Consider the following 12,481-nt stretch of genomic DNA (forward strand, 5'->3'; position numbering starts at 1 on the left):
AAACATCAACATGGTCCTATGTAGCAGTCCAGCCTAGGGACATCTGCCTGGTCTTTAGTGGTAATACGAACCACAGACATTGACACAGACCCTTGCTGCTGTATGGCCATGAACCTAGACATGGTCCTCAGTAGAGACATGGGCTGAGATTTCATCATGGCTTCGGAAGACAGAGAAGTCTGCTCACATCAGGCTATTCCTCTTCACCCTTGAGTCCCCAGTTCCACTTCTCTTCATAATGCTCAACTGTTTCATTCTCTTTCTTTCCCATCTGTCCACCACATACTTGCACATGGTGGTGACTCCTGCTGTAGGCAGAAGTGTTCTCCTCCAATCAAACCTTGAACCTCCCTCTTGATGTGGCAGCAGGTGGGCATCTGGGTGTCCACCTGCCTATGCCACATGGCATGGCTCTGGGCAGGCCTCTGGGTGTCTTCCCTTACCCATGCTGTGTAGTATAGAGGCAAGCAGGCCTCTGGTGTCCTCTACCAGCCCATGCCTTGTGGCATGGCTGCTGGTGGGCCTCTGGATGGGTCTGTGGGTGTCCTTTTGTAATAAGTTTTAAGCTAAATTTTGTTATAGTTTTTTTTAAAACCACATCCAATAAACTTACAAATCCTGAGGTAGTTTATAGCATAATGTTATGAGATATGTTTAAGAGCAGAAAGCTAAGAAATTATAGAGATAGAGGATTTTTAGGAGTGGAATAGTAAAAAAGCCTTAGTAATAAGAAACTTTTGGACTCTATGCTCCCTGACCAGTTGCCATGGTCCTCTTAATAGTGTGTAGTGCTCTAGGACAGGAATCTGGTCTGGAGCAGATTCAAACGTTCTCAAGTATGAGAATTGCCAGGATTTCTTAATCTGTTTGACCTTACCAGTTTTTCTAACTGTTAACATGGTTCCACTTGTCCCACAGGAAAAAAGCCCTTCCTGGTGGAAAAAGCAGGAGTGTTTAATGAAGAATTACAAATAGAAAGGCTCCAAAAAATAAAGAGAGAGGAAGGAGAAGGACTCTCCCTGATAGAAAAATGAGATTAATGGCACCTGGAACTAGAGCTCTCTGGCTGCAAGCTGCCTGTCAGCTCTTTCCTGCCAAGGGCCTGCCAGCTCAGAGCAGCAACAACCTGAATTCCAAAGAAGGATGCATGAGCTAGCAAGAGCTAACACAGTTGGCCCATGATTTAGAATGTTCTTGTTGTTTGTTTGCTTAAATGCTTGCCGGGGGCGGGGGTGTTGTTATTTTGGTTTGCTTTGCCTTTTTTCCTTCATAGTGGAAATAACTCAATGTCAATGATTCTCTTATGGGGGAAAAATATTAAAACAATCTCAACTTCTAACACAAAAACAATCATAATCAGGGCATAAAGTACTGAACCAGTACTTTTAAATTTCCAGAAGTACTAGTCATTCGTTAGATGGAGTGGGGGGGAGGGGGGCGGAGCTAAAGGGCCCACACACCGCGCACAGGCAGGCCCCGAGCATGGATCTCTGTTGCGTTGTGGGTCCATGCATCACTGCTCGGAGTGCTGGAACTGTAGGTCAGCATGACAGAAACTCGTGGAATCTTGGCTGAGTCAGGTCTGTGTAGCACTGGGCAAGTGGGGGAGTCGGGGGAGGGGGGGAGGCGCTAGGTGTGGTGTGGGCCCAGAGGCTGGGGTCTGCCATTCTGGGGCTCTCAGATGTCGCTGGGAGGCTGGGCAGAACAGAGATGAGGAACAAGCGCATGCCGGCCAGCCAGCACTTTGAGAGAAACAAGAGGGGAATAGAGAGAGGCCCCAACTGCCCGAGTAGTCCGTGGGTTTCCAAAATGGCTTTATTGTCCATGGCAAATGTAGATAGTCTGGATGTGCACACCCCCCCCTTAAGACAGGGGGGAGCTGACTTAAATAGGGAGGGAAAGGGGGAGGAGGGTCACTTAATTAGCTACACCCTCTGGCTTTTAGGTAACATTAATATGGAAATCTCTTGAGGCTGAAGCCTGTAGTCACATCCTCTACCTGTGCTGGTGACACCTCTTTGGGAGGGGCTGTATTGTCCTTACATGACTGAATGGTGTAGGTTAGTGGAGATCTTAGACTGCATGTCAGGACCCTGGGTTCTGGGGGCGTGGCCAAACACCTGCCATTGCCCCATTGGGGCCGGGGTTCAAGGCTCATGCCCAGCCAAGAACCAAGATACACACATCCCCCTCATCTTATTCTTTAAAAGGAGGGGTGTCCCAGGGTGACTGTGTCATTTGTAGTGAAAATTTTGGATGAGGAGATCAAAAGAAAACACTACTCAGGCTGTAGGGGCTAGCACAATTAAGTCACAGGGTAAGGGGAGCTGAGAGTGGGGATTGGGAAGGCAAGGGATCATTGAACCAATCAAATACAAGTGGTATAGTTTGAGGGTAATAACATCTGATTAGTCTAGATAGACATTACGTTTTTCTTACTAACATGTAACTTTTAGCTATTTGACTTTGGCAAAAGAGTTCATCTGTAGCTGGAAGGTCTGGATCTGTCTTCTCTGGGTCTCAGTATGTGTCTCTGCATCTTAGCGAGCATCTCAGTGTGTTTCTGGAGTTCAGCATGTGTCTGGAAGAAGGCAGCTTGGCATCCCAGGCAGGTTCCAGGAGATGGCATTGTCTCTGCTGGATCTGTGGGTGTGGGCACACAGGATAATTACAACAGAGGAGCAGCTCCCCTGCAGGGGGATGTCTGTGAAGGCTAGGTATTAAGTATTAAGTTACTTGGGAGCAAGCACATCACAGTCTGTCGTTAAGATCCTAGAAAGGCAAAGGTGTTTGAGGAAATTTTAGTCCTGGAAGGCACCTTTGAGTCTGCTTTGGATGGCTGAGGGAGAAAAACATTATGTTAATTATGTATCTGGGGTAGGCAGCAACAGTTTGTCTGTAAAAGGAAACTAGTTGTTAATTACAAATTGAAAAATGGTGATCAGCATAGTTGACTTGACCTATGGAAGTAGATTAGATGACTTTTGAACCTTGAAGAAATCTCAAAAGGTTGAAAAAAATGTTGGACATATATCAAGAGTGTTAGAGAGAAAAGGAAACATTTAAACAAAAAGTGAAAAAAAATTTGGTTGAAAAGCAGGAACGTTGTTGCAGGTATTGCTGTTGGGAAGAAAAGCATTTAATGTCGAGTTTAGAAGCAGTAGGGAAGGGGCTTGCTCTGCCATGTGATATCTGGGTGCTCTAGCAGAGAGGTCAGGGTATTCCCCATTTGTTTTTCTTAGCCGGTAAATCTTAAATTTAGAGAAGGAGAAGAAAGGCCAACCTTGAAGAAAAACTCAAAGCAAGAAACATAGGGGCTTGATAGGAGAGTCAGAAGGAGTGAAAGGCTATGTAACAGACTAAGCCATGGCAGAGACAAGTGGAGGCTGGCTTGGAGATGGCAGCTCCTGAAAGAAGCTGCCAGGCGGCACGCAGTTTTTCCAAGCCCAGCCTGGTGTTTTTAGCAGAGAGAAAGAAACTGTGAGGAACACAGAGGCAAGGGGAGCAAACAGGGTACTGGCCCTCCTTCCCTATGCTTGTAGGAACCCTTTAACAAGCACAGGGGGTGCTAGAATGGCTCCATAACCCAATGGATGGTGCATCCCAAATTTTAAATGAAGTGGATGCACTCGACAATATGATTAAAAATGGCAGGAATACAGTCCTACAAACCCTAGGAAAAGAACCTGACTTTCTTGTCACCCCCTTCTCCCTCTCTGATGTTCAGTTGCTAATCAAAAATCATTCCCACTTCACTATCAGCTTAATAGGATTCCTAGGACAAATTGACAACCATTATCCTGATGAAAAATGGGCCTCTGCCCTCCCTCTGTTGTGATGGCTGCCCCCCAACTATTCTCAAGAGAGCCCATAGCAAGAGCCCCCTCAATAATTACCAATGGGGGGAAGAGGGGAGCTGCAGCAGTAATACACTACTTCCCTGAAGATGAACCCCCTATCCTCTGATTCAAAGAGCTCCCCCACCACTCCCCCTAATATAAAGAACTACATGCCATTTACCTAGCTCTAAAAGAAGTCAAAGGCTCCTTAACCTCTTTTCAGACAGTGTATATGCTGTCAATTTGCTCCCCTGGTTGTCAAGATCATTTGTCAAACTAGATGACAACCCACTTTCCCCTCTACTCATACAGGTCTCCACTCTCCTACAGGAGAGAGCCTCCCTCATCTATATCCAGCACATCTGATCCCACAGTTCCCTGCCAGGCCCGATATCTGAGGGAAATGCACTCGCTGACCAAACTGCAATGTGTATATGCTGTCCCAAGAGGGACATTAATAGCCTCCACTGAGCAAACAGACCAATTTCATTCACGCACACACAGAAATCTAAAGGGGCTTCATACTCGCTCCCCTCACATCCCCCTTGCTCAGCTTCAGAGGATAATAAAAACATGTGCCTCTTGTGCATCCCTCATTACCACCCCAGCTTTACAAACCATGGGCACCAATCCCCAAGGCCTCAAACTAATGCTTTATGGCAAATTGGTGTTAACCACGTTCCCCAATTTGGTAGACAAAAATATGTTTTTGTTACCATAGATATTTACTCACATTTTATATGGGCTACAAGCCCAGACAGGTTAAAAACTCAAAAAGGTTAATTTACCATATGCCTTCTACCTTTGCCATCCTGGGCATTCCTCAACAGATAAAAAACGACAATGGCCCCACCTTCACTAGCTCTCAATTTAAAACCTTCTGCACATGCTGGGAAATTGCCCCTCCTACAGGAATTCCCCACAACCCTCAGGGCCAAGGAATAATAGAGAGAATACATCAGACCCTGAAGGCCCAACTCCTGAAACAACGAACCACTACTTATCCCCATAATGTACAATTAATGATGGCTCTCACTACCCTGAACATGTTTAACAGCTACAAAAACTGCAAACACCCTCCTATTTCCCTCCATTGGCACACACCATAATTAGCTCCCCCATCCAAGTTCTATGTCGAGATCCTTTGGATGGAATTTGGATGGGACCAGATCCCCTCCTTACAACCAGGAGGGGTTTCACTTGTCTCTTTCCACAGAACAAGCCCAAGCCTATCTGGGTCCCTGCCAGAAATGGCCAACACCACCCCACCAACTAAGAAGATGGCCCACCTCTCACTAACAGATTAAGAACAAAGGAGTGGGAAGAGAAGGCAAAGGAGACACTGTGGGGAGCCGACAGAAGGCGGCTATCATCCTTGCAGCCATCTTGAGTCATATACCCTGACAAGAGACTTGTTTACAATAGCCTACAACAGCTGAGCACACCATGATAACATATTGTTTTAGATACCCAGGATTTTTCCTTTGGTGTGTGAGACTTAAAGGTATGATTTAGAGATAAGACTTAAAGGTGTGGCTTAGAAGTGAGACATATAAAAGGTGAGAGGCAGACAGAAGAAATTATTAGACACTTGGTGCTTGACTTGAAACTTGGAGCAGGGAACCTGGAATTGGGAGAGACTAGCAACTTAGAACAGGGATTAGGACCTGAGACTTGGTGCTAGGGACAAGGGATTTGGAAAGAGAGAAGAGAGACTGAAGAATAAATGGGATTGAATCATACTCTGTCTGGTCTCCATTCTTTGTGTCTGTCCTCACTCTCTCTCTTGTTGAACCCCAACCCAAGGAATGGAACAGCTTGGGGGCAGTGCAGGCTCTAACAATTTAGCCCCCAAGGCTTTTGGCATTGTGGGTTCCAACATTGATAGAGCGGTTCTCAACATTTTGGACCCCAACGTGGGGCAACTTGGGCTGCAACAAGACACCATGCCCAGAGGAACAGCAGGATCTCCTGGAAGGACATCCATGACATGGTGACAGCTGCCCAGGCCATGTGCCCTCTACAAGCCCCCCTCTCCTTTGTTCTCTTGGCTGTTTTTGTCATCCTTCATGCTAACTCTGCTACCGCCCAGCCTCTCCCTAGCCTTCCCAACACCTACCATTGGCGATTCTATGCTAGGGAAACCTACAACAAACACAATAAAGTTATAGGAACCCAGGACTGCCCACCTGAAGAATGTCAAACCAGGATTGAGATTCCTCTACACCCAGAATCCATCTCCACTATCCCCAGCCCTTTTCTTTGCTTTCCTTACTGAAACACAAATGAATTGTGAGGAGCCGCATTCGCCATTAAAAGATGTCACAGGCTTCTGCTTCCTGGTTCTTCACGGAAGCTTTACTTGAGAATGCGCCTGCGCATGGCGCGAAAACCGAGTATGACAATTGGATGAAAGATTTGAGCCAATGAGGGATCTGCACGTCTCCCAAAGCTCTATTTAAGCAGCGGGCTTTCTGAGCTCGGCGTCCTTCCCTCCACCTCACCATCATGAGAGCTGTTCAATAAATGCTGTCAGAAGAATCCTGAGTGTGGCATTCTCCTTATCGGCGAGGTAGCGTGCTACAATGAATGTCTCCAGGAAGTCTCCACTTACGGAGGTTGCAGAGATTGGAGTTGCAGGATGGATCTATCAGTTGTGGTGGCACCATGCTCACCAACCTTAAAACTCATTTTCAGCTTTCCATCAGCAATCTATGGAATGAACGTTGGTGAACCGGAGTCATGGGTAAACTTTACCCCAACAGCTATGACAGATGCCCCGTAGCTGACCTACATGTCTCCGATGAACTTGTCCCTACCCAAATCTGTATTTACCCATGCTAATATTATCCAACAGGAAAACCAGTCTCAGGAGGAACTACAAGCTACCCTCTCCTAGCTACAGTACATCCAATATGCAGCGGACCTCCTTCCCTTAATGACCCACCCCAATTTCTCCCAATGCTTTTTCTGTGCCTCTCTTTTCCGACCAATATTAACAGCCATTCCCATTAACTTTTCCCTTTAAGACCTCCATGGACCCCTGCCCATGAGCAAAGCACAGGACATTCCTCTCTTTGACCTACCCCCATCTCTTTGCCTTGTAGGGCCCTCCTCAAAACCCCATCTCACATGTGCCCACGACATCACCATTACCAAATCAGTATTGTTAACCCTCCTGCCCTCCTCTGGTGCAAGGGCACTACAGATGCCTGTATTAACCCTCATTTTCAGGGCTCCTGTGCCCCTGTGATTGTTGTCCCCCAGGTTTATCTTTACGAACCTGAAGAACTCACCTTGCAGATGAGAGGAAGCTGAAAGAAGAGAGAGATCTTCATTCCTCTGCTCATTGGACTAGGCCTTGCTGTTTCACTTGGTGCTACTGGAACTGCTGGAGCAGCCCTTGTCCAAACACAACATCTGGCCAGCCACTTCCAGAACAAGCTTGACCAGGCAATGGCCTCTACTATGGACAGCCTTGAATCTCTTCAATGCCAGATAACCCCTTTAGCAGGAGTTGCTCTCCAAAACCAGAGGGCCTTGGACTTGTTGACTGCTGAATGGGGGGGCGGGGGGGAACCTATGTTTTTCTGGGGGAGGAATGTTGCTTCTATGTCAATGAATCTGGGCTGGTAGAATAAGATGTACAAATGCTCAAAGAGCTCCGGGGGAACTTCCAGGCATGCTACACTCCCAACACCCCTACCCCTTGGTACTCTAATCCCTTGATGGCTTGGATTCTTCCTCTCCTTGGCCTCATACTAGCCATTGGAGCCTTGCTTCTCTTATCACCCTGCCTCATTCAGTTTCTAAAGCAACAGATGAGTAGCATTGCAAAGGTAACTACCAATCAGGTCTTGGTTCAGTATCAAACTGTTCCCAACATAGGAGACACTTATTCTGATGACACCTCTCCTTTATAAAAGAAATAGGGAGAGTTGTGGGGTGGTGGGCTGTGAGAAGCAGCTGGGCACCTGTTCGAGCATAAGCTTTGAACCCCAGACCCCCATGGGATGGAAGGTGTCGCTCCTGGCGCCTGGCTCTTTTCACTCAGTCTCAGCCCCCCACAGCCCCTCCCACAGAGAGGTCTATGGCCACCGGTCATGGAGGAATAGTGCCTCAGGCTCTCCCACATGTAGATAAGGCATCCCCAAGCTCTCAGACCACGCCAATAGGGGTTATCTGCTACCAGACCTTAACCTACCACAATACTGTATATATTGGGCTAGCTCAGCAGAAGTAAAAAGGTATGCAAGAATCATCCCATTGTCTAAGAGTTTCTGTCAAAAGAGCTGTAACACTAGAGCTGTAACACTTAGGAAGAGGTCTACTCTTCCAAAACGCCTCTGGGATTCTCACTTCACCCTCCACTTGGAGCGGAGAGAGTGCAGCTCCCAGGTGGGAGCAATTGGGCAGTGACAGTGGAGATTCGGTCGGAGGCAGTGGTGGAGGCCGTGCTCTTTCCCCTTTGGCCTGGACCTCCGGTACCAGTCAGGCCAGAGACCTACAGACAGCAGAGATGCGGGCAGCGGCAGTAGGGGACCATCCCTGCTCGCACCCTGTCCCCAGCTGGGCTGGAGATCCTCGTAGGACCCCCTCTGGAACTGGGACCTACAATGGAGGATGTTCTCATCTCTTGATTTTCTAATAAAGCGATGTTTAATTTTAATAGTAAATAAGTTGAAAGAACAAAATTTATAATTTTGAATTATATCATTAGGTACACTCTTATCTGTTGCGGTAAATCTCTTGCCCATAGGGAGTCCATAGAATAAAGACACAAGTCAATAAATATCAAATGAATGCTGCATGCCTAGATTGGGCAGATTTACCATTAAACTACACTATTCCCCGACTATGAGAGCTCTTAACAACCTGCGGTTTCCTATGTCAAGGTCTTCTTCGTCTTCTCTCTCTCCACCAACTGCCTTCTGCTTCCACCAGCTCTCCTCCTCACTCCTCCCTTCTCCAACGGCTCTCCTCCTCTTCTCCTCTTTCCCTGCCTCTGGCTCCTCCCACTCCTCTTCCACTGCCCAATCACTGGCTGTAGCCTTTATTTAACAAATTTGATTGGACAGAAGGTTTACAAGATTCACTCCTCCTTCGCAGCCCCTCCCAGGAGTGGAGTTACCATGACAACAAGAGGCTAGGGCTATCCACCAGACTTATCTGTTTTTCACTACTGAGGATTTGGCTCTGCTCTTTGAGTTGCTCTCTGGAAGTTCTCAGTTAAATTCTATAAAAGTGTAACACCTGAAACAGAACAGGTCATTCGCTTGTTAAATAATGTGGCTTCTCATAGAAATAATCTCTTGAGCCGGGCAGTGGTGGCGCACGCCTTTAATCCCAGCACTTGGGAGGCAGAGGCAGGCGGATTTCTGAGTTCGAGGCCAGCCTGGTCTACAGAGTGAGTTCCAGGACAGCCAGGGCTACACAGAGAAACCCTGTCTCGAAAAACCAAAAAAAAAAAAAAAATCTCTTGTGAATGAAGAGCCTACGGAGATTCTTTCTCACTATATAAAATACAAGTAAATTATCTGTTCAACACTGTTAATAATTGGCAGGTTGTATTAACATGTCTCAAGTCAGTGTTCTGGGTGAAACAATTGATCAAAGGGAAAAAAAAAACATTGCAGGATGAATTCAGACTTCTCAGCAGGGAATTAGCTTCTCAAGGGCTGAACCCTGACAGCTTCCTAGAAGCTCTTTTTATTGTTACACAAAAGGCACTTTTAGCAAGTCAGTTTCCACATACCAAAACGTTTTATATGATCTAGAGGTTGTCTTGAAAGATCCATCACCTAAGCAAGTCTCAGTCATACAAGACTTCCTGGTTTGCCAGGCATATCTTCAGACTAAATTGCAAAAAAGCTCTGAGAATTCTTCAAAAGAATAATCCCATAAAATCTCAGCTAATAATCACTGACAAAAGACTACCTCAAAGCTTAGATGCTGTGATGGTTTGAATAGGTTTGACCTCCATAAATTCATATATTTCAATGCTTGGTCATAGGGAAGGGCACTATTTGGAGGTGTGACCTTATTGGAGTAGATTTGACCTTGTTGGAGGAAATATGTCACTGTGGAGGAGGCTCTGAGGTCTCCTATGCTCAGGCTCTGCCCAGTGGAAATGATAGTCTCCTCCTGGCTGCCTGTGGGAGACAGTCCCATTCTGCTGCCTGTGGAACAATATGTAGAACTCTTGACTCCTCCAGCACCATGTCTGCCTGCGTGTTGCCATGTTTCCTACCAGGATGATAATGGACTAAACCTCTGAAACTATAGCCCAGCCCCCAATTAAATGTTTACCTTTATAAGAATTGCCTTGGTCATGATGTCTCTTCAGAGCAATAAAACCCTAAGACAAAAGTTGGTACCAGGGCCTGGGGTATTGCTGTGATAAGCCTGATCATGCTTTTATTTGGAGGAATATGGGTTTTGGGACTATGGATTAGAAAATCAGTTGAACTATTTAAATGGGGTTTAATGGGCCATCCTAGTATAAACATGGAAGACAGTAGTGCTGAGGTTGATTGAACTGTAGGAGCCTGAAGTTTCAGAGAAGTATTCTAGTATATTGCCTAGAGATCATTCTTGTGATATTTGGTGACAGATGTTTGTAAATTCAATATTTTCAGATCCTATTTTAATGATGGTTCTTAAACACTTCAACCTTCCTTGTAAGCCACCACCCACCAAAGGTGGTGGAAAAGAAAGGATATGGGGGTGGGGGTGGGGGGGAGTGGACCTATTTAGAAAGGTTCTTTGGAGAAACTCCCATCTGTGTTGTCTGGAAATCAGCAGTTCAATTCACAGGTCAGCAGTGGCAGCTCGATCCACTCAAAAACATCTCATGGATACACCAGAAGTCCAGTTCGGTAAAGCTGGGTTAGCAACAGCAGTGACATGAGCAATGACATGACCCAGCAGAGACAGCCAGGCCTCAGCCTTGCTTCAAGTCGGCAGGAGGGACCAACAGGAACACCAGGAGAAGTTCTCAGCTGTCCCTCGCTCAGGGAAGTAAAAATCATCAAAGAGTGAGACCTAAAAGCATTACACAGCTAGCTGTACCAGCTCTGTCTCTGTCACTCCGTGGAGTCCAATTTATACCCTTCAAACATTACATGTCCTCCACGTGCCTGGCCTCAGCACACGTCTTGCTTCAGCATTTGTATCCAATCAGCCCAAGTCCTTGGAAGTGGCAACAAACTGCAGCACACCACCAGAAGTTTTTTGGTGTGTTTCTCTCTATGGTGTTCTGAACAAATGCAGCTCAACTATGCAATATAAGGCAGACCAATACAAGCATGTCATTAGCAAAGAATCCTTCATCACGTGTCCTTTCACATGCTTGCATTAGCAGAACATCTTCTCTCCTGTGTCTGCTTCAGCGAAATGTTTCTTCATGAGTCTGCCTTAGCTTTTCACACCTGTGTCCACTTTAAAGTTCCTTCATGTGTTTGTCCTAGCAAAACACTATCCAACTCACTTTCCAAAGAACCCTTAAGTTTCCACTTCAAATGTTTGCTCTTCTTGTCTGAAGAGTCTGCCTGAGGCTAAGGTGAAGAGATTAAGATAAATTGTGTTAACAAAGGAAATTTCAAAAACTCCTAGCATAAACTCTTTCCTGTGGTTCACTCTTATAAAGAGCATTTTGATCAGGGATAGCAAACTAAGGAATAAAAAATACAAAATGCATGATTCAAGAATTAAAAGGGCACCAGGAAGTGGAGTGTGCTTGTAGCAAGATACTTATTCTGCCACATTGTATTCAAAATGGAGCTTTGTGATTAGGTAGTAGAAGAGGAGGTGGACTGGGAGAGAAAGACAGGAAGGGGAGGGGAGAAAAAGAGGAAGGGGAGGGAAGAAATAGAAGAAGGGGAGGAGGAGGAGGAGGAGGCTATCAGCCATGGAGAAGCTGTCCTGGGTAGCAACTTCTATCAAAAGGTTAGATATTGGGTAACAACTCTAATTGTGTGGGCATCTTGTTAATTGAGCATTTCTAAATATATAAATCCTTTAGATAACCATGTTCCATGGCCAGAGGCCACATGCACACCGCAGCTAGAAACAGCCAGCCAGAAACACCAGCCCTGCCACTCACAAGACACCAGCATGGGAGATGGCTCTGCCAATCTTCCACGCTGTCTCTGCAAGGCTGGGCATTGCCCAGACCATCCTGCCATCTATGCAGGCCCAGTAATAAAATGAGACTCTAGTGCTTAAAGATTAATCAAAGGCTTTATATGTTTGCTCAATAACAATATGCCCATACAAAGAGAGCTATTTCCCAATTAGCTAACCTAAATAAAAGTTGTTACCCACAACTGCTTTCCATACCTGTGTGGGTGGCTCTCCATCGCTCCTACATCTCTGCTCTCTCTAGCTCCTCCTCTTCCTTTTCCTCTTCCTCTCCTTACTCCTCCTCTTCCTCTTTTTACTCCTCCCACCTTAGCTCCTCCTACAACAATTAACGGATTGTATGAATCTCTGAAGAGACTTTGAATTTTGGACCTTTGAACATTGTTGAGACTGTGAGAGACTATGGGGAGTTTTAAAGTTAGACTAAATGCATTTTGTATAATGTCACAGTCTCAAGCCTAGGGGGCCAGGAGTGTAATGTGGTTGTTTGAATAAGTTTG

At 46.0% G+C, this 12,481-nt stretch overlaps 1 long non-coding RNA gene across 1 annotated transcript in view; it reads right to left on the bottom strand.

Annotated features, from left to right (window-relative positions):
• Positions 1 to 1,744: 1,744 nt before the first annotated feature.
• The window catches only part of LOC143435207 (uncharacterized), a 61,284-nt gene continuing 50,547 nt past the window's right edge, over positions 1,745 to 12,481 (bottom strand). Inside the window, exon 5 of the long non-coding RNA XR_013105319.1 lies at positions 1,745 to 2,643. This is a non-coding gene — a long non-coding RNA (uncharacterized LOC143435207). The remainder of the gene's footprint in view (positions 2,644 to 12,481) is intronic.

The sequence above is a fragment of the Arvicanthis niloticus genome, chromosome 1 (assembly GCF_011762505.2).
Source record: "Arvicanthis niloticus isolate mArvNil1 chromosome 1, mArvNil1.pat.X, whole genome shotgun sequence".
NCBI lineage: Eukaryota > Metazoa > Chordata > Mammalia > Rodentia > Muridae > Arvicanthis > Arvicanthis niloticus.